Source organism: Equus quagga, chromosome 12 (assembly GCF_021613505.1).
Source record: "Equus quagga isolate Etosha38 chromosome 12, UCLA_HA_Equagga_1.0, whole genome shotgun sequence".
Lineage (NCBI taxonomy): Eukaryota > Metazoa > Chordata > Mammalia > Perissodactyla > Equidae > Equus > Equus quagga.
In genome coordinates this window covers 63,676,538-63,696,819 of record NC_060278.1, presented here as the reverse complement: position 1 = coordinate 63,696,819, position 20,282 = coordinate 63,676,538, and the positions used below count along the sequence as shown (strand labels likewise).

General features: G+C 47.6%; 1 protein-coding gene across 1 annotated transcript in view; it reads left to right on the top strand.

Annotated features, from left to right (window-relative positions):
- Nucleotides 1–4,778: 4,778 nt before the first annotated feature.
- SYNDIG1 (synapse differentiation inducing 1) overlaps nucleotides 4,779–20,282 on the top strand; it is a 186,651-nt gene continuing 171,147 nt past the window's right edge. The window contains exon 1 of the mRNA XM_046679675.1: nucleotides 4,779–4,879. The gene's annotated coding sequence lies outside the window, so the exon portion shown is untranslated. The remainder of the gene's footprint in view (nucleotides 4,880–20,282) is intronic.

The window sequence follows — 20,282 nt, the reverse complement described above, 5'->3', positions numbered from 1 at the left end:
GAGTGCGTTGAACACATTCTTGCCTCTACAATGCCAGGCAGCAGATATTATACAGGAATTATGCTCATTTTAGACATGCAGAAACCCAGGCTCTGTAAGTGAGGACAGAGAGTGACAGGATGTGGCAGATGCCTACTTCAAGCTCAGGTTTGCCTGGCTCCGATGTCTGGACTCCTAACCTTGATGGTAAGCATTCAGCCAACTCCTGACAGACACCCTCTGTTAATGTTGGCTACTAGGGAAGTTGAAGGCAGGCTGGATCCAAGCCCCACTCCTGAACACTCCCTAGCTATGTGGTGACAGACAAGCGACTCAGTCCTCAACACTCAGCTTCTTCAGCTCCTGGGATTGCTCCTACCAGCCCCATGGAGCTCAGATCAAATTATGCGTATAAAGAGCCTATCTCACTCCCAGGTGTGGTAGATAGCAAAAATGGTCCCAAATTCCTCCCACCCCTCATCACATGCCCATTTCCAATGTGACTTTATGGCTCCACCCCTCAAAAGGTGGAGCTATTTCCCCATCTCCTGAGTCTGGGCTGGTGCACATGACCTGCTTTGGTCAATGAGACATTACCTAATGTGATGTCAGCTTGAAAAGCCATGTGCATTAAGGCCTGCTGCTGTTGGGCACTCTGCAGCCACCACTTTGTGAAGAATCCTGGGCCAGGCTTCTGGAGGAGGAGAGGCTTATGGTCCAGTTGGCCCATCACCCCAGTCCACAACGAACCCCCAGACATGTGAGAAAGGCTTTTGACTGCCAGCTGACCACAGATGCCTGAGTGAGCCCAGGTAGCACCATGTGAAGCAGAGGCAACCCATCCCAGTGGGCTCAGCCCATGATGCCAGACCTCAGAATTATGAACAAATATATGGCTGTCATTTTAAGCTGTGGAGTTTTGGGGTAGTTTGTTATGCAGCAATAGATAACTGATATCCTGGTCCTATAGAGGTTGCTTAAAACGCATTCACTTTCTCTCTTCCTTACTTCTTTCCAAAGTGAGGTAATGGATGCAGAGGCAAGACTGACGATTTGGAAATCAGCGAGCCAGACCTGGGCTGGCCTGCCCTGAACTCAGCCCCCTGGAACTGTTTCCTCAACTGTAGGATCAGAGACTGCAACCAGGCGATCGCCAAGGACCCCTCCAACTCTAATGCTCTGACGTTGTGTTGCATCTTTGTTCCTGTTCTAAACTCTCACATCAACGTGGCCTCAGACATTTGTCTAGGTTTTGGATCTTTCTCCCTTGATTTCTGACAGCAATTCAGTTTTTCTTAGAGCCTTGCCTATCGTGTCTTCATCGAATATCTGAATGGTCATCTTTCTGTCTTTCTGTCAAGAAGATTCCAGTTTAATAAGACATCACAGGTTTTCAATTCCTGGATGTCATCAATTTAAGACAAACAATTTAACAACAGATTTTGGAGAAGAAAAGAAAAAACTATATTAATTACATTGCTTTAAAATTGGGTACACCATTCTTCATCTTTAGTATTACAACAATTTGAGTTTGAGCATTTTACATATCCATCTAAAGATGGTTTCTGAATGAGTGCTGTCCAACTCCGGACACTACCCATGGCGCCACACGGGCATTTTGTAGCCTTTGCCCATGGTGTAAAGCCTTTAATTCAAGACGTATTAAGGAATATTTCCTATTTGAAAAATTCCAATCTGTGTTTCCTCTAATCAAGTCACCTATCTCTGGGATGTAACAGCTTCTCCTGAAGTCATCCAGAAGCCTGACAGCTGGCTCAGTGTTTGAGTGACAGTTCTTCACAACACATGAACTGGCCCCACTGACCTCTCTTATCTCTGAAAGTTCTGTAATCTCTTCTTAGAAATAAGCATTGTTGAAAAGATTATGCAATTTCTAGGAGATTTGGCAATTTCTGTGTCCCAATACCCATTATGTGACAGCCCCTTATTTACTTTCTTGTTTCAATGCTACATCACAGCATAATAGTGAGGATAATATTCCAAGCAACACACACACTTAGGAGAAACCACCCTCTGTGTGCAGCTACCATTCCAGCTCAACTGAAGGGCCCACCAGGAGCCGCAGATCCCTTCCCTGAGCTTCCTCGTCTGCTGGGAGCAGGTGACATCTCTCTCTTCATTCAAGATTCCTGGCCCTGGCAAGTTTCTTTTGCAATGACTGGGAAGGCCCATTCAGATTGCAAAAACACTAAAATGTGCATATATGCGTTGGGGGGGCGGGGTCAAGAAAAGACAACATACATCTGAGGATCTTGAAGCCATGGGAGTGGCATGGGAGAAATAAATAACAACAACAATAATAAATAATAATAAAGCCTATCACATCATAAACTTTCCCCCTTTCTTTCAAACTGCCCTCTTTCTTCAGAGACATCTGTTTTTTGACCCCACAATCCAATGTGGTTTCTCTGACAACTGTCATTTGCTGAGTTTTGTTCAATACCTGGGACGTGCCTACGCAAAGACAATACAGCAGTGACCTAAGGGAGCCCACCCATATGACGCGGAGACAGAAATTACACATTCATCCCACAATAAAAGAAAATGCAAATGTTTAAGGCTAAATTGAGTGAGGCATGTTGTGAAAACTAAGCCTTAGAAAATTTTAGGAAATGCAAGCCCGCCCTGCTGCCCAAAATGTATCTGCTCAACACACCACCTGGAAGAGCTGGGGGCACGGCTCCAAAGCACGAGCCTGAAAAGTTGCAAAGTTCCGAGGACACGGAACTCGGCTGCAGAACTCAGTCCAGAGTGACTGCAAAGGCGCTGTCTTCCCTTAACTTATGCAGCCCTCACTTTTGGAGGGAGCATTCTGAAGTCAACCAGTGGTGGCCAGAAATCACGTTCCCTGCTACACTCAAGGAGGTGCCTGCCTGCTGAATTGGGAAAAGTCCATTTAAAATTCGCCAGTACTCTCGAGTCAAAGGCAAGTCAGGGCTGTAACCCAGGCTGGTGTTCTCTTGACAAAACAAAGCTGGCCTCAAAGCCAGGTAGGTGCTAGAGCTCCGACAGGCAGGAGCCTGAATCCATGCTCCTTCTGCATACTGAGTGGCTACAGAAATCTCAGTTAACCTTTCCGAACCTCAGCTTCTCAATCTGATAAACGGGAATGATGATTCTCCACCTCAAACGAGAATAGCTGCTCAGCCCAGTGGTTCGGATGAGAGAATGTTCTGCCCACGAAAGGACCCAGGAAAAGTGAGCAACTTCACTAGAGAAAGGTGGCATTTCCCTCCGTTTGAGAAGTTCTTCTAGACGGGAGACGTACAATGGCCTTTTCTGAGTGTTCCAGACCACAGCCTTGCAGCTGGGGATCTAGAGAAAGAAACCCCAGTTGTGTTTCGCCGTGTTGCAGAGATGAAGACACGTGTAATTCAGGTGGATAAAGACAAACCACAGGTGGTGCTGGTTCCATTGGCCTACTGCTCCACCCAAATGCCTCCTTAGGGAGGCAGTCTGACTTGAGCATTCTCTTTGGGCCGCTCAAGTTCCGCAGGAGCCAAGGCCCTCTCTCCACCACCTCAAGGAAAGGGAAAATGTGGAGGGACCTGAAGTTCTGGCTCCAACTCCTGCCCTTTGGAAACTCCACCGGGGGAGACCCAGCAGAGGACTCAGAGCCTTCTCAGGCAAAGCGTTGGTTACCAGGCAAAAGAGAGGGCTCTGCACTGAGGATGGTTTCATGGGGCATCGCTGGCCCTGACCATCAGGGCTGGAGAATGGGCTGGCAAGGCTGGGACAAGTGGCACGTCTGTGCTTGGGGTAGAAATGGGCTCACAGATTTTTTTCCTGAATCACCCTCTTTCTGGTACATCTTTATTTCACAGTTGTTCTTTTATGAAATCCCAACTGAAAACACTACTTTGCCCCCTTTCCCTCAACGACTGAGATGCAGACTATTCCGGGAGGAGGCCTTCCCTCAGCTGGGCTCCCCTATCCTCACTCTCTTCCTCATGATTATGCCCACACCGCACCTCGGCCACGCCACTGCTCTAGTTTCCTTTCAATTCCAACTACCAAGGGCCAGCCGTGGGTGGACAACATATCGGTTTGGGGCTGGCCGGGGCTCTCACAGTCTGGTCCGGCGCCTGGTTTCGCCTGGATGCTTGGCTGGTCAGGACTTGAGTAAATGCCAGACCTATAAAATGGGTCCTTATGAACCTCAAAACCGAACTGGAGCCTGGGAAGGCCTTTAGGACCGAGGGGAGCCATCTCTTCTAGGAGCCAGGCAAATCCCTGTCCTCGTGTCCCCAGCGGCTGCCCCTTCCCCCAACCTCTGTCGCCCTCACATTCTCAGACACGGCCCCTTGCCACCCGCCAGACGCGATCACCCGCGGGGCCCGGTCGGCGTGGGGCAAAGTTGGCCGCCGCCTTCGCGCGGGGCCATTCCTTCCTCCTCCTCCTCGCTTCCATCCTCCCCCAGAGCCGGTGGCCGCCGCCTCCAGCAAGCGCGTCGCCAGGCTCGGCAAGCCGAGAGGCGCTCCCGGGAGCCCCCTCGCCCGACCAGCCGGCTGGGAGCGCGCCGCGGGAGTCTTCTCGCACCCCTTCCTTTCCCGGGGGTCAGAGGGCCGGGCTCCGCCCCATTCCCACAGCTCCCGAGCTCCCAGCCGCCGGGGCTGCCCCCGCTGCCCCACGCCAGGCGCTCCAGGACGCGCGGGGCAGCCGGGGGCGCGGGCGGCGAGCGCAGGGCGGCGAGCAGCGTGGGGAGAGGAGCAGCGCGGAGAGGAGCCGAGGGGAGGGGAGGAGAGGGCAGAGGAGGAGAGAGCCGGGGAGCTGAGGAGCAGAGGCGGGCGCCGCACGGCCCCGCGCCCGCACGCTTGCTCGCTCGGGAGACGCGCTGGTGGCCGCCTGGGCGCACTAGCCGGGTCACCTTGTCCCAGAGGTAAGTCCCTAAAGCCGGGGCAGCGCGGGCGGGCGGAGGGGCCGGCGGGAGCGGGGCGGGGGCGGCGGGTGGGCGCTGGAGGCTGCCCTCGCGCGGGAGGGCGTCCCAGCTCCGCCTCGGAGCGCGCAGCACCGGCGGCGGCGCGGCGCCAGCGGTGAGTCCCGGTGGTCGAGGCGGCGGGACACGGGAGGCGTGGGGTCTCCAGGAGCTAGGGGAGAGCGGAGAGGCGAGGAAGATGCGGAGGAAGGGGTGGGTGCTGTCGGCCGGGGCTGCAGCTTGGCGCCTCGCCACCCCAGGCGCCCGGGCGACGCGGAGGGGCTGCTGTGCAAAGTCAGCCGGAGCTAGTGAGACCCAGACCTGGGTGCGCGGCGGAGCCGGGCTGCCCAGGCCGTGACCGCGCGCGGCGGGCATCAGCTCTGAGGGTTCTGGCGACCCCCTGGAGCGGCCCAAAGGAACCCGAACGCGGCTGGTGAGCGGGGCAGCCGCGAAGCTGGGGACCGAGGTCCATCTGTGTCCGGGAGGGAAGCGGGCTTCAATTCGCCGAGCGGAGGGAAAAAGGAAGGCGAGGGTGCGAACGCCCTGGGGAAGGGGACTCTCAACCGGCGACCTGGACTGACATAGGGACTTCCGGAGCCCCTTGCTGCCGGCGAGGGCAGGACAGGCATCTATGAGCTGTCTGGTCCTTGGCAGCCCGACAGTCAGAAGCCCTGGGAGCCGCCAGCCCAGGCGCGGAGAGGGGAGGGAGTGGATGCGCCTTTGGGGTTCAAGTTCTAGTCTCAGTTTCCCTGGGTTTGAGCTCTGCCTTTTCGTGTGCGCTCTCTGAGAAGCGGAGAGAGAGGAATGGACTACAGGCAGAGTTGGGCACTTCCCTGAGGGAGGGGCTTTGATCGCTGTGCGTTTTCTGCAAGACTCCAGTAGAGTGGGCACTGGTAGCCTTGCTTTAGGGAGGCTGCCAGTAAGGTCGCTTGTCTTTTCTGAAGGACTTTTCTGAAAGGGTCGTCTGGTCGTCTTGATTTCCTTGGGGTCCCCTTGCACGCAAGGCTTGGGCGCCTGGTACCCAGACTTCTGTTGCGCGCATCCGTTGTGTGGCGTCAGATGCGCTGGCGCCGCCGGGCTGCTGGCCGGGACTCGATGTATGCGCCTTCTCTGGCTACGTCCCCATGTTCAGTGCAGCAGACAATGGCCGAGGGCTTGGCCGATTTGGGGTTTAGGAGGTGGGTGATTCCGTTTTCTGGTTAGAATCAGGCTCAGGCTGTGGGGCGTGTGCGCGTCTGTGTATCTGTCCGCCCCCCTCCTACTGGCCAGCATGTTTGGTCAGAACCCAAAGGGAGAGGCGTGCTGCGCAGACCTGCAGCCTGTGGGGTGAGCAGCCTGGTAACAAACGCCAGAGCTAGCCAACTTTTCCTTGCCAAGGTGCGATTGTCAGGGCCGTCTGCATTGGCGCTGAGATTTCCTCCCTCAAGAGGGATCCGACCCCCGAAATCCCCGCGGCAGCTACCGAGGCGGCCCGGGCAGTCTGATGTTGGTTCTGGCTGGGACAAGAAGTAGCTGGAGTGAATTTTCGGATGAATTATTGCCTGCTTTGTGCCTGGTGGTTGTGTGGAATGTCCTTTTGGCGATCAGAACACAGGTGCACAGCCTGTGAGCCATGAGGAACAGCTCTCCGCCTCTTTCTCTCCCACAGCCCAGTCCCTTGGGTAGGTTTGTAGCTGGTCTGGTGCCCTCTTGCACCCGCCCCACCTACTGCATGAAAATGGAATCGTCATAATCAAGAGGGCCTTGTTAGATAAAGGAAAAAATGGGGAAATCTATGTTTCAAGTTTTTTATGATGAAAAAGTCCAGTGGTACACAAAAGTGAAGAGAATAAAACCCTGAACCTCCAATGTCCCCCTCATCCAGTTCCCAGACTCGTAGCCTTTTGCCTTTGCCGCTTGTTTACCCACCTCCTCAGAGTTTTGGCGGCCATGTTTGATGAAGGATGTAAAACCCATTCCTAGCTCCCCTCTTCTCTAAGCGCATCCCCACCTGTCTGCAGCTGAGGAGGTTCCCCTGCATTTCCACCTAACCAGCATCAGAAACGACTGCTTCAAAGGATTCCAGTAGAACATGGGTGATGTTAAAATAAAAATGAAAGCATCCCCCCTCTTCCATTTGGGGGTAGAAAAAGAAAACCTGCTAATGTTCTTTGAGGCATGAAGTAGGGAACTGAAGGAAGAAAGAGAAATCCAGATCCTGAGGAAAAGAGACATTTGAAACAATTAGATTTGACTTAGACGTGCAGGGGATAAACAAGATTCCAGCTGAACCATGGTAGGCAAAATAACTTCTTTTTGGTAAAAACTTTCTCAATTCATAAATCATAAGCAATCAATTTCTTCCACATTCAGCATGACATAAATTAAAAGTGCTCCGCTAGACTTGACTCATCTTTCCCATTAACTCTAACTCATGTTTTCTAGGGAGTTATTACTATTATAAGAGAATAAAAGGATATTTTCTTATGTAAGTTTTCTATCTGAGACACTAGTTGGTGCTATTCTGAGGCTCATGACGAGTGCTGAATATTCCGTCTCTCGATTAGAGACCGTTTGGCCATCGCACTGGTCACATCTGATCCACCCTCTGGAGAGAGGCTCTGCTCACTCAGGTTTGATTCTGGGCGTAGCGTCTGTTGGCTGGAGAGGAACAGCATGGAGAAGGCCTCCAGAGACAGTGGGAGGGTGATCCCCCCACACACGCCCACAAGTCCCCTCCCACCCTACACATCTCTGCGCCTTCCTTTATATAAAAGCTGTTTCTAAAAATTGTCAATGACGTTCTGGGAGGATTCAGTGAGACTTCTGAATTCCTTTATAAGGTGCGCTATTTAAAGGATTCCTTAGCTAACCTCTTGTAATATGAATAACCATCCTGTACGTAGTTTTATAAGTCCTCTCCCCCCAAATCAGACCTTGTTTTTCCATGACACCAGCATAACCCTGAGCCCCTCCCTTTAGCCCCTGCAGGGCCCCCATGCATTTTCGAGATTTTCATGGCCAACACAGACTGATTGCAATACTGCGACCTATAGTTTGAACAGACTTCATGTTATCAGCAAAATTCTTTGAATGAGTGGGCGAAGGTGGCAAGGATTGAAGGATGGGGTATTCATTTATTAGCATCAGCAAAGCAGTGGGGCTAAATGAGTAGCAAAAGTCTGTTCTTTTAGTGGGAAGTCACATGGGACCGTCTGGCAGAAACGTGCTGATATGAGGCGATATTGGAGCTTTGGACCCAGCATCAATACACTGGAGACATTGTACCAATATGTCAAAAAAGCAAAACATTAAAGATAGTCAAACATTAAATATTCAAAACGTTGAAGATAGGCTGACCAGGTTCTGGCCCATGTCACCAGAATTGGAATAATGAAGGTGGTAGTAGGTACTTTTAACAAATGTGACTTTTCAGCATTCTCTGTGCAAGATGCTTAGACATCCAAATTATTCCGGAGAGTCTATAAACATGTGTTTTAAAAAGGAGCTGCAGTAACTGTTTCAGGCACCGGGCTGCGACTCCATGCCCTGGCTGTTGCTTTCTTTTGGTCAAGCAGTGTACTAGATTTCAGCTGTGAGTGGAGGGGAGGAGTCAGGGAGACATTTGCATTTTCCCCTGTGTGTGGCTGCTCCGCCCCACAGCACTTTGTGGAGTGCCTGTGAGAGGACTTAGGTTTCAAACTCTGGGCTCTGCTGCCTGCTTGTTGCATCACCGTAGATCACTGAACTCTTGTGAGGTTCTGTTTCTTTACATCCATGTTCTTTCCAGGATTTTGAAAGCAAAATGGCTATGGTTGTTACAATATTTTAAGTGGGGAAGGCTCTGGATTGGGAATGTGTTTGTGTCTTGATTGAATGTCTCTTTGGGTGAAGTCTGCATGCCCGAGGCTCTCTGAGAAGGCAGGATGAGCCCAGGCCCTTCGCTGCACCTGCATCCTACAGCTTCTTGTTGGGAAGAGTCAGAATAAGAACAGACAGTGCCCGTGCACCTGGGTGTGCATGCTCATGTAAGAATGTGCCTGAGTGGTGCAGACATTCCTGTCGGGTGGGGTTTAGAGGGAATGTATAGAAAAGCCTTATGAACAACAGCTTATGAAATATATCTTTAACACAACTAAATTTAGACTCATATCACATAAAAGTTGTATGATTCATGTTATCTAGGATAAACATTTTAAAGTAGATTATCAACAAACCACAAAGCACCATTTATAACACATGGTGATTAAGTTACAAACTTTGTTTAGATCAAAAGTCCAAATCATTTTAAACCATTTTATGATAAATAACCTGTTAAATTACATAAAATAAAATACAACAGCAGCAAGCAACAACAGCAAATAAGCATGCAGGCCCAAGATAACTATTAGAGCTAAGAATAACACAACCAGGAAATAATATATGTGTAGAAAATAGTAAAAATAAAAGCTGCTTCTGAAAGCTTATTTCAGATCAACCCAGGTAACTGCATATTTACTTGCACAAAAAGAGTTTATCTAGGAATTCAGTTAACATTATTCCAGAGAGATGGAGGTTTTGCACTTGGGGTTCAAATCCATGTTCAGTGTGAAACATTTTGAGTTTTCAGTTCCCAGTCGATTCTTGTGTTGATCATAGTCGTTTTTAACCTTAGGTCTTGACAATGCTGTAGTGGCATTTGGGGCATGTGCATCTGAAGGAGAGAAGACGTAGGTATTTACTGATTGCAAGTTAAGTCTGTCATGAAGGGCCCACTTAGTTTAAATTCATATTTTAAAAACATTACTTTTTCAAACTCTTGACCTCACTGGGTCGCCACCCGCCTTCAAAGATGCCTCCCATGTTCCTTCCTTAACCTTTTTCTCTCTTGGCAAAGTCAGGGTCCAAAACCAAACCAAAAAGTAAGCAAACACTTCACACAATTGGAACCACACAAGTTCTACTCCACTGCCTCAGCTTTAAGATGCTTCTGAAAGAGAAAAACATCATACCTCAAATCTGTTGGGGCTTCACCTCCACTCAGGGAAGCAAAGAAACAAAAATGTTATGTCAACTTACCTTTCTGCCATGCGTACATTGTGCAGTTTTTAACTTATTATGATCTTGGTCCTCACACCCTGGTGGCGTAGCCTAGTGCAGGTGTTTGAAATAAGAAGGTTTGTTTTTGAGAGTCCTAATAGGATTGAGTCCTGGGGCCGGGACAGGAGCCCATCAGCTCTGCTCAGGGGTGGGCTTAGGCTCCATTTAGCATTAGAGGGGGCTCTGAGGATGCCTTACTCATCCTGCCAAAGGCTGCCACCAAGTCTCCTGTTATTTGTAGTGTCTAAAATAGCCTTTAAATAAAGTATACGTGTTTCTATAGCCAACCTTAATATCTGAAATCCAGGCCTTGGCCCCTTATCCCATATGTGTCCCTTAGGAGGGCCCCCATCTTTACTAGTTGGGATAATGGTGCTTCGTCCTGTAGGGCAGTCAGGCCCTGTAGGACATATAATTTGCATGTGACACCCAGTGTGCACTGGGCCTGGGTGCCGTCTAACCACGGGGTCTGGCCTGTGCTAGGAGCTCAGACATTCACAGATTTGTCTTAAGAGCCGCTCCTCTGCTCCACCTTGTGTGCCCTCCCAGCCCAGCCTGGAAATACCTTCCAGGGTCTCTTGCTGGAAACGACCCTGTCTTCACTTTTCTCTCCCAGTTCCTTTCTTTTCCCATACTCCCCTTTGGTACAAGCCGTTCTGCAACAAAGAACTATGAGCTGATTAATTAATATGCATATTATTTTACAGTTTTCCTTTCACATACTAAACCCAGAAACACAGTAATTTGCATCAGTACTTTATATGGTTCACTGCTCTAAACTCACTCACAAAGAGGGATTTCTGTTAAAAGCCAATTTTAAGTAAAGGGAAATAACCTGTTTGTCATTTCTAAATTCTTTCTCTGCCTTTCATTCTTACTGTAATTTTTTTAAAGCTGTGGACATAAGGGTCCCACCTTTCCACATGGGGAAACCACTGTGTTGTTCTCACTCTGTTCAGAAACTAGACTGGCAAGGCTCTTGTTGGAATCCTCTCCTAACTGCCTCTGGATTAGGTAAGTGCCAGGCATCTGTGGCACAGTGTCCCACTCGAGGGACTCAGGACAAGGAGGGTCATTTATCCAACCGCCTCTCAGTCCTTCTGTCATCCCTTTGACCCCACTTGTTGGAGTCCTCTTGCATGGTATTCATTGGCATGATTGCTAATCTGACTGTTCTTGGTGTAGGTGTATTAGCTGTGAACAGGAGTGTTGAATATATTTGGGGACTTCACAGTCTATTCTAAAACCATAGAGGAAAAATGTATTTGTTGACTCAAAATGTGCAGAAAAATGCAGTTTCTTTTGCTGTTGCTAGACTTTGAGTAGCTGATTTGCCAAATACCCTTCCAGGAAAAACATGTACTTCAGCTTCTTGGGTCACAAACATATATTTCCATCCCAGATTCCAGTAACTGCTCTGTGTATTATGCATCACAGGCCAACAAGGCCACATAGCAAAGGTCAGCTAAGCGACAGGCTCTAGTGCAAGGTGTGACCAGACCAGCCATGCTGGCGCCCTCCCTCCCTTGGTGTTTGACCATGGCTCAGCCTCAAGCACCCGTTTTCTTTGCCAGAGCAGGGACATTTTCACATGTTCAAGTACTCCATGACACCAGGGTTCCATTTTGGAAAGTTGAAGCTTTGGAATGCCACACCCAGAAGCTTCCTCCTGCCTTTGTTCACGTTTTCGCCTTCCCCAACTGGGGAGCTCCTCCACAGGCAAGGACTGCATCCCACTGACAGTCGGGTGACCCTTGATGAGGGATGCTTTGCTGAGGTGTAACCACTCTAGAACTGCCCTACCTCGGCACATCTTGTCCTCCAGCTATTCCAATGCCTCTTGCTACCTGCACAGGTTTCTGGTGACCTTCAGATGCTAAACTGCCTACTCGGATTTAGAACTGCAAGTGACACCCAGTCTGAGGCTTGCTTCTCCCACAGCTGCAGAAATGTTGCCTGGTGGGAGGGCCCCTGGTCTGCTCTTCCATCAGCTCTCCTGTTCTCCCGCAGTGGGACCCAGAGGAGGACAGGGCACACAGCTTCTTCCTTAACTGCTGCTGTCAGGGCCCTGGGTGTCGCCCCGGCGGCCCAGATGAACCTTGGAGAGGAACCACCGCGATCATTCAGTGCCCCTAGGGCCGTCCAGCAGCACGGCTCCTGCCTCCTGCCAGGCCCACGGCCTAGCGCGACTCTGCTTGCCTGCAGAACCCAACCCAAGGGCCCTACTCGGGATGTCGCCCTGGAGCGTGCGCCCGCAGCCCAGGGCAGAGAGAGTGCAACCAGGGGAGCCTGGTGAGCTGGGGAGCCTGCTCCTGCGGCCAACTGTGTCCTGGGCACCAGGGACGTGGGGAGGGACTCCGTGGGCTCTGGAGGCGTCAGCACTTGGGCGGAAACAGCGTGTGCGGCAGTGAGGGGCAGCGTTGCAGGGGCTCCCAGCGAGCCGAGCACAGCGGAGGAGGGGTGACGGCACCTCTGCGTGGCTGCACAGCCTCCAGATGCCAGGGCTCTGGGCTGTCCCTGCCTAGGACACTGGCGCTCTCTTCCAGCCCTCCCGCCCTTGGGGTTTGGCTCTCGGGGCTGGACGTGGATGCTACTTCACGAGGGGTGGACTGCCACTTTCCCTTCTCTCGGGTGGAGCTGTTGTGCCCACTGAAGCCTGGTGCCTCACAACAGAGCGATTGACTGCACTGAAAGGCGCACCTCCGGCCTTCTGGTTTCTGGGTGGAATGGAGGTGAGTTGATGAGTTTGGAAAAGTAGAGTGAACCCGAGTCTGAAGGGTCAGATTAAAGCTTTCATAGCTTATAGTATCTTGTCAAGAGTATTATTCAGGGAAACCAGCAGAAGCTTCTACTGTTGCTGCCTTATTGTGTTATTGGTGTCTCTCTCCCAGGCAAGAAGGGGAAGGGAACAGCCAGAAAAGGGAGGGCTGAATATTTGATATGTGTGTGTTGTTCCATGTGATTCCATCAGCAACTTCTTGAGATGCCCTAGTTTACACTTGGTGGGACAAGACCCGGAGAGCTTACCCAACCTGCTCTGCAGCCTCAAGTTGCCAGAGGAAGAGCCTCAGTGCCAAACTCGTCTTTAAAGTTTGTGTGGTTTTCTGTTCGTCTCTGAAGTTCATGTTTTCTCACCCACCACACTCAGTTTTCTTGGCATTGCCAGCAGCTGCCAATAGGCTTAGGGAAATTGCACATCGTGTGCAATAGTTGGACAGACAAACAGATGCAGATAATTCCGTTTTGCAGTAAAGCCCAAGTAGGACAAAATGTAATGAGGTCATTTCCCCATCTGTGCTTTTTGGTGGTTTTCTGAGAGGAGAATACCCACAGCAAGTCAGCAAACTGTGACCCATAGGTATGGGCGAGGGGATCTCTGGCTTATAGACAAGGCCAGGGACGCCTAGAAAAGTCCAGGAGAACAGAAATTCCTGCAGAACATACAGCAGAGGGGAACTCATTCCCTCTAAATGCCACGGGCCCCAGACATTCATATAGAACATCAAAATCAACTAGGACAGCAGGTCGACCCGTGAGAACTCGTGGGCACTGTGCTCCCTTTGTGCTCTCAGCACAAGGCTTTTCCCAGAAGACGGGATTGTCCTTTCTCCTTAGACACTGCCCAGAAGTGCTGGTCTTCCTGGAATTTGTATTTGGAGCTTTATATATTTTAGAAATGTATTTCAGTGAGTTGGACTCTGCCTGTTGCCTGCATCTCTCCTTAAGACTAAGTCGGTGCCTTTCTTAGTAAAACAAGGATGAACCCAGTTGTTTCTTGGGGGCACAAATCAAAGGGACTCTGTCTCCACCAGAGTCTGGCTTCGCCCTGGACTGAAGTCCTGACCGTGGACTTCACTGCCTTCTGAATTCTTCTCCTCCGTCACTGACCCTCCTTGGATTCTGCTAACCAGGTCTTCTCTGCCAGAATGGGGTGAGCCCCAGCAGGAAGCCACTGTTTTTCATGCTTCTCATACTCTCACTAACTGAACTCTCGGTTTTGGTTGTGCTTTATATGCAGCTGGCTCCCAGATTTCTTTTCCTGTCCCTAAACACTGCCCGAGGCTCTGTCGCTTCTAGCCACATGCCCCGACTTCTCCATTAGGTGTCCCCTAGGGCATCAGCCTCACCGAACTCATGCTCTGCCTACCTCCCCAAGCCCTCGTGCTTGTCCTCCCATGCCCCTTCCTCTGGTGATGACACACAGTCACCCAGATATCCACACCAGAAAACTGCTTACCTCTTAGGCTCTTAGCTCTTCTTCATCCCCAGATTTATTTTCCTCTAAATATTTCTCACCTCTATCTTGGGTCTCTTCCACCATTAGCCCCATCTAGACACTCATCTCTTGCCAGGTTCTCTGAGTAGCTTCCTGCAAGGTATTCTTACCTGCTTCCATGTGCTTCTCACCTCCAGCCTCTGGGATTGTTGGAAGAGCAAGCTTTCTAAAATGCACATCTGCCTCAGTAGCCCTCTCCTTGAAGCCTTCCACTGCCTTCTCATCTCCAGTGACATAGGACAGGCTTCCTGGGGAGGATACCAGGCTGGCCGTGACAATCTTTTCCATCCTCCAGCCTCATCCCCACCTCTCTAGGTTCCCAGAACACTGAGCCACTGCTGCCCCTGCACACACACATGTGTGTCACATGCTGTCACACTTCCCCCAGCTTTGGTTACCTGACACTTGCTAATCTCCTTCAAGGCCCAGCTTGGCCATCACTTCTTCCGTGTGTCCTTCTCTCAAAGCTTAGTGTCCCCACCTCTGGATGTCCTTGGTATCTGGGCCCACCCCCCATCCTGTTGTGCATTAGCAGAACAACCAAAGTATGAGATATCTAGAAATAATTTAGCAAGAAATGTGTAGGATCCTTACAAAGTAAACTATAGAGATGTAATCATGGAATAAGAGACACTTGAATAAATAGAAATACCATGCTTCTGGGTGGGAACACTCAATAGTAACAAGATATCATTATTTTTACCAAGTTAATTTATAAGTTTAATAGTATTTCAGTCAGAATCCCGATGTTATATTGCCTTTCGGACTTGACAGAATTATTCAAAAGTTCATGAAAGAACCATTGGGTTATGATGCTAACATTTTTTTAACAGGAAGGAAAGAGGATTTGAGCTACCAGATAATAAAACCGAGCGTTCAAACTACATTAATTGACCTCATACCCATTAGGATGGCTACTAGGAAAAGCAAAAACAAAAACAAAATAAATGTTAGTGAACGTGTGGAGAAATTGGAACTCTTGTGCACTGTTAATGGGATTGTAAAATGGTGCAACTGTTATGGAAAACAGTATGGCTTCCTCAAAAATTAAGCATGGAATTACTGTATGATCCAGCAATCCCATTTCTGGCATATATCCAAAAGAACTGAAAGCAGAGTCTTGAAGAGAGATTTGTACACCCATGTTAATAGCACCATTATTCACAATATACAAGAGTGGAAGCAATCCAGATGTCCATTGGTGGATGAATGGATAAACAAAATGTGGTGCATATATACAACAGAATATTATTTAGCCTTAAAAAGGAAGGAAATTCTTACACGTATACAACATGAATGAACCTTGAGGACATTATGCTAAGTGAAATGTCAGTCACAAAAAGACAAATACTATATGATTTCAGTTATATGAGGTTCATTGAGTGGCAACACTTATAGAAACAGAAAACAGAAGGGTGGTTACTAGAGGCTGAGGGGAAGAGGAAAAGGGGAATTGTTTAATGAGTACAGACATTCAGATTTGCAAAATGAAATGTTCTGGAACCTCCCAACAAACGAAAGTCCAGGACCATATGACTTCACTGATGACTTCTACCAGACATTTAAAGAAGAATTAATACCAATCCTTCCCAAACTCTTCTAAAAAATAGAAGCAGGGGAAACACTGTCAAGCTCATTTTACAAGGCCAGTGTTACCCTGATACCAAAACCAGGGAAATATGCCACAAGAAAAGAAAATTACAGACCAATATGCCTGATGAACATAGATACAGAAATCATCAGCAAAATATTAGCAAACTGAATTCAACAATACATTAAGAGGATCATGCGCCATGATCAAGTAGAATATTTTCCAGGGATGCAAGGAGGGTTCAATATCCACAAATCAATGTGATACACCATATTAAAAAAATGAAGGGTAAAAATCGCATGATCATCTCAATAGATGCAGAAAAAGCATTTGAAAAAATTAAACATACATTTATAATAAAAACGCTCAATAAAGTGGGTTTAGAGGGAACATACCTCAACATAATAAAGGCTGTTTATGACAAGCTCATAGCTAACATTATACGCAGTGGTGAAAAGCTGAAAGCTTTTCTCTAAGATCAGGAACAAGACAAAGATGCCCATTCTCGTCACTTTTATTCAACATAGTATTGAAAGTCCCAGCCAGGACAATGAAGCAAGAAAAAGAAAGAAACAGCATCCAAATCAGAAAAGAAGTAAAACTGTTACTACTTGCAGATGACGTGATATTGTATATGGAAAACCCTAAAGACGCTACCAAAAAACTGTGAGAATAAGTGAATTCAGTAAAGTTGCAGGATAGAAAAATCAATATGCAAAAACCGTTGCTTTTCTGTACACTAATAGCAAACTATCAGAAAGAGAAATTAAGAAAACAGTGCCATTTACAATTGCATTATAAAGGATAAAATAACTAGGAATGAATATAACTAAGGAGCTGAAAGAGCTGTGAACTGAAAACTCTAAGACGTTGATGAAAGAAATTGAAGAAGGCACAGATAAGTGGGGAAATATTCCATGCTCATGAATTGGAAGAATTAATATTGTTAAAATGTCCATAGTACCCAAAGCAATCTACAGATTCAGTGCAATTCCTATCAAAATTCCAATGGCATTTTCCACAGAAACAGAACAATCATCAGATGTTTGTGGAACCACAAAGGACCCTGAACAGCCAAAGCGATCTTGAAAGAAGAGCAAAGCTGGAGGTATCACACCCCCTGATTTCAAGCTACAACACAAAGCTCTAGTAACCAAAACAGCATGATACTGGCATAAAAACAGACACATCCATCAATGGAACAGAATAGCCTAGAAATAAACCCACATATATGGGCAAGTGATTTATGACAGAGGAGCCAAGAAGATATAGTGGGAAAAGGACAGTCTTTTCAATAAATAGTGTTGAGAAAACTGGACAGCCATATGCAAAAGAATGAAACTGGACCACTCTCTTATGCCACACACAAAAATAACTCAAATGCATCAAAGATTTGAAAGTGAGACCTGCAAGCCATAACATTCCTAGAAGAAAACATAGCTGGTAACCTCCTTAACATTGGTCTTGGGGATGATTTTTTTGGATTTGACACCAAAACAAAGGCAACAAAAGCAAAAATAAACAAGTGAGGCTACATCAAATTTAAAAGCTTCTACATAGCAAAGGAAACCCTCGGCAAAAGGAAAAAGAAACATACCAAATGGGAGAAAATATTTACAAATCATGTATCTGATAAGGGGTTAATACCCAGAATATATAAAGGACTCTGCAGCTTGATAACCGAAAAAAAACAATCAGATTAAAAAATGGGCAGAGAGGGGCTGGCCCAGTGGCGCAGTGGTTGAGTTTGCACGTTCCCACTTCAGTGGCCTGGGATTCATCGGTTCGGACCTCAGGCACAGACCTACACATCGCTTGTCAAGCCACGCTTTGGCAGGCGTCCCACATATAAAGTAGAGGAAGATGAGCACACATGTTAGCTCAGGGCCAATCTTCCTCAGCAAAAAGAGGAGGATTGGCAGCAGATGTTAGCTCAGGGCTGATCTTCCTCAAAAACAAAAAAAAAATGTAGGCAGAGGATCTGAGTAGACATTTTGCCAGAGACAACGTACAGATAGCCAAGAGGTACATGAAAAGGTGTTCAACATCACTAATCATCAGAGAAATGCAAATCAAAACCACAGTGAGATATCACCTCACACCTATTAAAATGGCTATTATATAAAAGACAAGAAATAGCAAGCAAGTGTTGGTGAGGATGTGTAGACAAGAGTTACCCTTCTGCATTGTTGGTAGTAAATTAGTGAAACCGCTATGGAAAACATTATGGGTTCCTCAAAAAATTAAAAATAGATCTATTGTTTGATCAAGCAATTCCACTTCTGGATATTTATCCAAAGAAAATGAAAACACTAACTCAAAAAGATACATGCAGCCCCCATGTTCATTGCAGCATTATTTACAATCACCAAGACATGGAAGCAGCATAAATGTCCATCGATGGATGAATGGATAAAGAAAACCTGAATATAGGGGCTGGCCCAGTGGCATAGCGGTTAAGCTTGCACACTCTGCTTTGGCTGCTCCGGGTTCATGGATTTGGATTTCGAGTATGTTACCTACACCCTGCTCTTGAAGCCATGCTGTGGTGGCATCCCACATACAAAATAGAAGAAGATTGGTGCATGTGTTAGCTTAGGGATGACCTTCCTTAAGCAAAAAAGGAAGATTGGCAACAGATGTTGGCACAGGGCCAATCTTCCTCGCCCCGCACCCCCCCCCCCAAAAAAGTGAATATGCAAACACACACACACACACACAATGGAATATTATCAGCCATTTTAAAAAAGAAGGAAATCCTGCCATGGGCTTTGACATGAATGGACCTTGAGGGCATTATGCTAAGTGAAATAAGTCACACAGAGAAAGGGAGAAAGGCACATATGGCATAATCTCAATTATATTTGCAATCTAAGAACAAACAAACACTGAACTCATTGATACAGAGAACAGATTGGTGGTTGCCAGAGGCAGGTGGTAGGGGGTGGGCAAAATGGGTGAAGGTCATCAAAAGGTACAAACTTCCAGTTATGAAATGAACAAGTCCTGGGGATGTAATGTACAGCATGGAGACTAGAGTTAATAAGGCTGTGTTTTATATTTCAAAGCTGCTAAGAGAGTAGAACTTAGAAGATCTAACCACAAGAAAGGTTTGTAACTATACTTGGTAATGAATGTTAACTAGACTTATTGTGGTGATCATTTCACAATATATACAAATATTGGGTCATTATTTTGTACACCTGAAACTAATATAATGTTCTATGTCAATTTTCTCTCAATAAAAAATGACCAAAATGGTAGGATAGTTTGCTTGGCAGCTTCTCATGTTCACAAGCACCCCATCTCTGGGCCAGAGCTCTGGGGTGGGTACCAAATTATCCTGCAACCTGCCACTGAGCCTAGGGGCCATGAATGAGGCTGCTTGACTCTGGTGCTTTCTCAGCTGTAAAATGGAGATAACACCTAGCAGCCTCCTTCTTGGAGTTGTTGTGAAAATGCAAATAAAAGATGGAGCAGAGAGAGAAGTTGGGTGGGGGTAAGTGGGGAGGTTCAGTGCTAAAAAAGAAAAAAAAGAAAAAAAAGTTCCGGAGATCTGTTTCACCACAATGTGAATACACTTAACACTACTGAGCACTTGAACATAGTTAAGATGGTAAATTTTATGTTGTGTGTTTATACCACAATAAAAAATCCCTCTACGTTAATTGGAGCTCTAAGGTTCTGATTACTAGCAAACAATTGACAGACTATTCTGGTTGTCGTGTAATAAACTGTCCCAAAACCTTTGTGCTCACACATTTGTGGGTCAGAAATTTAGACAGGACACAGTGGGGATGGCTTTTCTCTGCTCCAGGACATGGGGAACCTCAGCTGTGAAGACTCCCTTGGCTGGGGATGGAGTCACTGGGGGGCTTCTTCACTCCAAGTATAGACTGGGCTGGGCTCACTGGAAGCTTGGACCCAGCTGGGACTGTCACCTGGGGTGCCTACACCTGGCCTCTTTCTGGGGCTTCTTCACAGCATAGGGGCCTCAGGGGAGTCAGACTTCATGTGCCCTGGCTGGGGTCCCAAGAGTGATATGAATGAGCAGAGGGTGCAGGCGTGTTCAGCCTCCCCGATTCTGATGGTTGTGGGCAAGTCCGTAAGCCAGCCCAGATTCAAAGAGAGGCAAATGAGACCCAGCCTCCCGAGGGGAGGCATGGCAAAGAATTTGCAGCCATGTTCAATCTGCCATGATAGGCAAGAGGAGAGCTCTGAAATAGATTCCAACCCCAAGAGCTTTGTGTGGAGAAAGCAGTGTGGTAACCAAGGGAAGAGCTTCATTAGTCAACAACTAGCATTTAGGAAGTTGGCTGTTTGTGTATATAAAGTTGCATTACATCTCCCTGCATCATAAAAATTTCTGAATGAATATAGAAAGAAGCATTAATAAATAAAATGAAAAGCATAAGTAATTTCAGCCTGCAGTTGAATAACTT